Below are 7407 nucleotides of genomic sequence, written 5' to 3'. Positions count from 1 at the left end.
TTTACCATTCATCTATTGGTGAATACTTAGATTGTTTCCATATCCTGCTATTGTAAATGATGTTGCAATGAACCCGGGAGTGCATATATCTTTTTGAATTAGTGTTTCGGATTTCTTTGGATAAATACCCAGAAGTGGAATTTTTGGGTTATATGGTAGTTCTGGTTTTAATTTTTTGAGGAATCTCCATACTGTTTTCCCTAATAGCTGTATCAATTTATAATCCGATAATAGTGCATGAGGGATTCTTTTTCTTGTTTGTTGATTTATTGATGATAGCCTTTCTGACAGGTGTGAGGCGGTATCACATTAAGGTTTTAATTTGCATTTCCCTGATTAGTAGTGATGCTGAGCGTCTTTTAGTATGTCTATTGGCCTACTTGTATATTTGACTGCCTAATATTGTCTGGGGTTTATGTTAAATGTGCTCTACCAGTGTATGTGTTCCAGAAAGACCTGGCCTCTTGATCCTCAGGGCATCTGGAGATAGGAGTGGTGAGTGGTGGGCATCTAAAGCTGTGCCCTTTAACTTCTAACTTTGGTAGGAGTTAATCAACCTCTACTGTCAGCAACTGTGCTTTCCAGACAAGGTATCTCTTCTATTCTGCGGAAAATAACACAAGTTCAAAATCTCTCCATTGTATTCCTAAACACACACACACACACACACACACACGTTTATATACTGTCACATTGATTCCATCCCTTCTAAAAAAATAAATGGAAAGTGAGACTCCCTTTTTCAGTTTCTTTTTCCTCTCAAAACTCACACAAAAGAATAGATGTGCTGACAGCAGTCCTTTGTGCACAAAGAATTAAAGTCAAAGGCAATCTGGAAAACCAAGCTTAGGCTGCCCTAGAATCTGACCATAAGAGCAGACTAAAGGCAGGTTAGGAATGGGGCGGGGAGGTCAGGAAAAGGCCTGGGGCTTCACTTGACAAGTGTTTGCTGATTCATTATCTGATATTTGTTTTCATTCAGTAAGTAGTTATTAAGAACCTATTATGTTCTTACTGGAAACAAGGAGTTAGCTAGGAATTAGCACCAGTGGGGAGTAGGTGAGACTCAATTCAGAGAAATAGTCAATGGGACAAATTTTCTTCCTTAGCTCTCTTCTCAGGTTCTTGACCTCCCACGCCCTGTAATGGAAACCTTGGGCAGATGTGAAACAGAAGGAGTGGAAATAGGAGTGACTTCGAAGAAAGAGGAGGAAGGGAAATTCCCTAGCATGGAGGAAGGGGTGTTCTCATTATTAGGCCACTTGTATGGGGCAAAACTTGAGACTCTGGCGTAAGGCCTAAGGTATTGGAAAGGCAGTACCAAGCAAGCTAGAGGGGAAGTTAGCCCAGACATGGCCCTGGGCCAACTCTGCAGGGTGGAGCCAAAGTTCCTGGGCAGGACGTGCTCATTCATGACTAAAGAACTAGGGGCTTCCAGTCTGGCAGGTGCAGCTCAGCGAGAGGGAATCCAGCCTGGACTCAAGCTGAGCTGCTTCCTGTCTGGCAGATTTGCTCAGCTGTCTTTTATTTTATTGTTGCCGTCTCCGGCACAAACTTGGAGTGATACCAGTTCCCTTCTTGTCATAACCTAACTGATATTTATGTGACATTTTGCACTTGACAGAGTAATTTTGTTATTTCATTTAATTTTCACAACAGTTCTGGGAAGCAGGGTAAAGTTCTGTTTGTGATCAAACTTTGGCTGGTATGAGGAAAAAGAGGTAAAATCAGGCGCCAGCCTTATGCTGGGAATTTTCTCATGCCTAGTTGTTTTGATTTTCTTTTCCTCTTTTAAGTAGAGAAATACAGGCGATACTATTCTGGGTTCAGATAGCAACAATGTTTTAGTTTAAAATATACAATGGATCAGATCATTTTGTACTGCTTGGCCCAGTCTGGCTAGCAAACATTTTTATTTCCAGTATTGACATTTTCTTCTCCCTAAGTAAGATAGCCTGAGTCAGTAAAATACAAAAAGGGTAAATGCCCCTCTGCTGGCCTCCACCCCTACTCTGCGGAGCGAGAGATGAAGTAGCCTTCTGTGTTCTGGGGCTAGAGAACATAGGAGCCGAGACCCAGGCAAGTGGGAGGCCACATTTTGCTTGTTTAGATTGAGAGTCCTGTCTTGACTTTTCAAGAACAAGATGAATATCTAAAATTTAGAGCAATGAAATCACTGCCCCAAATGGGGTCAGCAACCTCAAGGTGGTTGCCATCCTCATCCACTCTCGGGAGGAATGACCAGACCAGGAGAATTTTCTGCCTTGGAACTCAGATGAAGATTAGGATTGGCTACTTGGCGCTATTTGCCATTTCTTTTCCCGTTTTGTGTTATGTATATACAATAAATAGACCAGTTTCCTTTTACTAGTACCTATAATTTAAAAGTACTTAATTCAGTAGAACCATATAGGAGAGCAAGAAAGAATAAAAATAGACTACTTGCCAATTAATTTAACCTCAGAAGCTATTCCTGAACAGGTGGATATTTTGGGCTCCTTTTGTAAATGAAAAACTTCAGGCCTTGAACAAAGCCAGTTAGCCGTGTGTGCTGAAAATGGCTAGTATCCAGTTGTCCTAACACTTAACCATCACCACCACCATTGTTTGCTGAATATTTCAGGCACTCATATATATATCATCTCTAATCCTTAAGATAACAGTGTATGGCAGGTATTATAAACCTCATATCACAGGAGAAGAACTGAACTTTAGAAAAAATAGATCATTTTTTTAATTGGTACATTTATTAAAAATATAGACTAATGGTCCTGTGCTTAAATGTTGTTGTGGATGTGTGCTGGCTTCCATAAAACATAACTAGTCATAAGGAGCTCTTCAGTATACTCCTGACAGAAGTAAAAAGGTCACTAGAAATGACTGACAAGACAGGGCCACTGCAGACATAATTCCCTTGTATAATTAATAATTGCTAGAAAATGGAGTTTGACATTATTTACAATTATACCAACATTCATGGAGGCTGAGTATCACAGGCATAAGAAACGTGTTTCCATGTTTCCCTAGTAATTTTCCGTTTTAGCTACAAAGGTCAGTTACCACAACCAAACTTGTTCTTAACAAGTAGAAATTTTATGTCCATTCAACCAGTCTTTTACATCTTTCTGGGCCTATTCATTTGCAGACTGGAAACTGTAACCAGGTTCTTTATATCATGCATTCACATGTAATATCCAATCTTTATATGCTGTCCAATTTCTTTAAGATAAAAGGAATGACTCCCAGCAGGGCTACGTAGATGAGGAAGTTCCATATGGAGATCACATCCTCTCGCATCTTCCGTTTCATCTCCTCTGGGTCCAGCTTCGGCGCAAGGCCCTCGATAGGGAACATCGGAACATCTCAGCTCTGCCTCACCGGCTTCCACCAGCCGAGCTCCGTTCTTCTCAGCCGTAGCCTCGCGCCTGGAAGTAAGCTCCTAGACCTAGATCATTTTTTCACAGTCACACATTTAGGAAGTGGAAAAGCTAGAATCTGACTCCTGATTTCTATAACCATCAAGGCCATGCTCCTTCTCCTCTGTAATTGCTTCCTCTCACTATATTACGGTGTCAATAATTTCTTTGGTTTTGTATTAAATATGCATGAGTAAAAACTTCCAAAATAACTTACCTTGGAAGAACAGTTACCCAAAATACAACATTATATCAATAATCCTAAATAAACATAGAATTACATCTTGATTCTAAATAAGATGCAAAATAGGTCAAGTTCTACTCTGCAGTCAGACACACTGTGTGATCCTCCTGGAGCCTGTGATTCCTCCCTCTACGTCCAGTGCACCCTGTTCTCTGTGCTGGCCATGGGTTTCTAGGGTGCAGCTTTGCATGATCTTATTGCTTAGATTCCTTAAGAGTCATGTAAATAAATAACATAACTCTTTAGAAAAGAGAATCCACCTGATTGTTTGAAGAGGAGTGGGAGCAATGGCCTTAAAGATGTACACTGAGTCCTGCCAATGTGAGCCATAATAACTAATTAAATGAACATCTTGCCATTCATGACCACCCACCTTGACCCAGGGTAATTTGCTAAGGTCAGATTATTCAAGATACTTAGAAAAGCTTCATTACATTCCAAATAGGCAGTTTAAGGAAAATAAAATCTTTTTAATGTCTGTATCTGATTTATAATTCTGTGAAATGATCTTATCACATTACAAACCTTTTTTTTTTTTCATTATTGAGGTAGAATTTACAGGTGGTGAAATACATCATAAATTTGCCAGCTTCTAAATTTTATATAAGTAGAATCAAGTACCTATCCGTGCCTGCCTTCTTTTGCTCAATGTTGTAGACAGTCCATTTTGAAGCAACAGAATTTTTACCACACTTTGAAATATTCTTTCTAGAATTTACTCATTTGTGGGAGGAGAAATTTAAAAGGATTTTAGATTAAGTAATTTTTAAGAGATTGCCTATTATCTCATTTTCATCAAGACGTACTTAATGAGAACCTTTGTGTAAATGTTATACATCCATCTATATGTCCATCCTTCACTTTGTTCCAAAAAAATTAATTTCAAGTTCTTTGTTTTGCTGCACAAAGAATTTTCAATTCTACATTCTGGAAAATGCTTTGCATTGTTTTGGTACTTAAGAAAGTTGCTAACCAAACTCCTCATAGCCAGCAAGCTTTAATTCTGTATAATGTTCTTTTTCCTAAAGTTCCTTTTTTTATTCAGAGAAAAAGGGGATTATTTTTATTTATTTTTTTAAAAAATATATTTTATTGATTTTTTACAGAGAGGAAGGGAGAGAGATAGAGAGTCAGAAACATCGATGAGAGAGAAACATCGATCAGCTGCCTCCTGCACATCTCCTACTGGGGATGTGCCCGCGACCCAGGTACATGCCCTTCACCGGAATCGAACCTGGGACCTTTCAGTCCGCAGGCCGACGCTCTATCCACTGAGCCAAACCGGTTTCGGCGATTATTTTTATTTTCATTACTCAGACATTATATCAATAATTCTAAGTAAACTTAGAATTACATCTTGTTTCTAAATAATGTAGTTGCACCATTTCAACAAATCAAAGTTCTTTCATTTACTTCTAGGACTTGTGTATATGGATAAGTACTTATTATCTGACTGTAGTCATAATGTAAAATAATTTTATTTTCAGCTTTTTTCATTAATGTTATATCAAATATAATAATATAGTTTCAATATTTTTTTAAAAAACTACATACTATCTATTGAATGAGGCACCATAATTTACTTAATGATTCTCCTGTCATTGGCTGATTTTAACTTTTTATCATTATAAATAATATTTCCTTTCTAAGCACCTATACATATGTAAAAAACATTCCACAATAAACATTTTTATAGATATTGTTTTTCCTTTTTTTGGTGTTCATCCTTACGATTAATTCTCACAACTTTAATTACTACAGGAAAATAATTACTGATAGATTCTATAAAAATACATTAATTTATCTGCCATTGCAATGTAGGAGTATACCAGTTCCACTACACCTTCCTCAAAACTATATTTCACTACATTAAAAAGTTAAATTGTTAGGCAAAATAATTTTTCAACTTAATTTGCTTTTCTTAAATCATTATTCCTGATCAACGTTTTTGTTACATTTTATTAATAAAATTATTTTTTTCTTCTGTGAACTATTTAATTAATTTATTTTATATTTTTATTTATTTCAGAGAAAAAGGGAGAGGGAGAGAGAGACAGAAACATCAATGATGAGACAGAATCATTAATCAGCAGCTTCCTGCATGCCCCCTACTGGGGATTGAGCCTGCAACCCAGGCATGTGCTCTAACCTGGAATTGAACAATTGAACTGTGACCTCCTGGGTCACAGGTAGTAGCTCAACCACTGAATCATGCCAGTTGGGCTCTTTTGTGAACTATTTGCATTCTCTGTCCATGTATAGTAGTATATTATGGTATTCTTGTTTTACCAACTCAATGGAATTTTTTTTATAGAGTATATACAGAAGAGAGTTGTTTAAAATGATCATTTAGTCATTATTTTGTTGGACAGATTATTTTATTTTGTACTTACCAGATAACATGGATTGATTCTTATTCATTTTAAAATATGTATTTGCCGCCCTAGCCGGTTTGGCTCAGTGGATAAAGCGTTGGCATGTGGACTGAAGAGTCCCAGGTTTGATTCCGATTTGATTCCAGTCAAGGGCACGTACCATAGTTGCAGGCTCCTCCCGGCCCGGGCCTTGGTTGGGGCTCATGCAGGAGGCAACTGATAGATGTGCTTCTCTCACATAGATATTTCTCTCTGTCTTTCCCTCTCTCTTCCACTCTGTCTAAAAATCAAAGGAAAAATATCCTCGGGTGAGGATTAAAAATAAGGATTTGCTCACCTAAAATTTTTTGTGTGTGCCCAGCCTGCCCCCTAGTGCCCAGACCTCCCTCCCAGGACCCAGACCTCCATCTGGGGCTCAGTTCTACATCCAGGTCCCAGACCTTCATGCCAGGACCTAGACCTCCAACCCAGTATCTAAGTCCTTTATCAGAGTCCAGATATCTACTGTAGTCCAGACGACCATTCCATGATCCAGAGGTCCTGCCCGTGACCCACACTGCCCTGGGGCCCTGACAGCCCTCTAGTGCCCAGAACTCCCTTCCCGGACCCAGACCTCGTTCCAAGCCCCAGACCTTCATGCTGGGGCCCTAACCTCGAACCCAGTATCTATTCCTTTATTAGGGCCCAGATATCCACAGTAGTCCATACTAGCATTCTATAATCCAGAGGACCTGCCCCTGACCCAGAATGCTCCTGGGTCCCAGACTGCCCCCTAGTACTTAGACCTCCCTCCCTGGACCCAGACTTCCATCCGGGGCTCAGCCCTCCATCCGGGTGCCAGACCTACATCTGGGTCCCAGATCCTCATGCCGGGGCCCAGAAGTCCATGCCGGGGTCAACACCTCGAACCCAGTACATAGTCCTTTATCAGGATCTAGATATCCACAGTAGTCCACATGACCATTCCATGATCCAGAGGTCCTGCCCCTGACCCATTCCAATGCTGGGGTCCAGACCGCCCCCTAGTGCCCAGACCTCCATCCCAGGACCCAGACCTGCATCCGGGCATCAGACCTACATCCGGGTACCAGACATCCAGAGTAGTCCAGACGACTATTCCATGATCCAGAGGTTCTGCCCGTGACCCAACTGCCCAGGGGCCCTGCTCAGAACTCCCTCCCCCGACCCAGACCTTCCGAACCCCAGACCTTCACGCTGAGGCCCAGAGGTCCATCCTGGGGCCCTAACCTCGAACCCAGTATCTATTCCTTTATCAGGGTCCAGATATCCACAGTAGTCCAGAGGAGCATTCCATAATCCAGAGGTCCTACCCCTGACCCATTCCGATGCCTGGGCCCAGACCTCCTTCCCT

General features: G+C 40.5%; 1 pseudogene; it reads right to left on the bottom strand.

Moving 5' to 3' along the window:
• Positions 1-2728: 2728 nt before the first annotated feature.
• On the bottom strand, positions 2729-4723 carry LOC102244654 (annotated as a pseudogene).
• Positions 4724-7407: the final 2684 nt, after the last annotated feature.

The sequence above is a fragment of the Myotis brandtii genome, unplaced genomic scaffold (genome assembly GCF_000412655.1).
Source record: "Myotis brandtii unplaced genomic scaffold, ASM41265v1 scaffold454, whole genome shotgun sequence".
NCBI classification, from domain to species: Eukaryota; Metazoa; Chordata; class Mammalia; order Chiroptera; family Vespertilionidae; genus Myotis; species Myotis brandtii.
The sequence above is the reverse complement of the archived record's forward strand: the minus strand, read 5'-3'. Positions and strand labels throughout refer to the sequence as shown.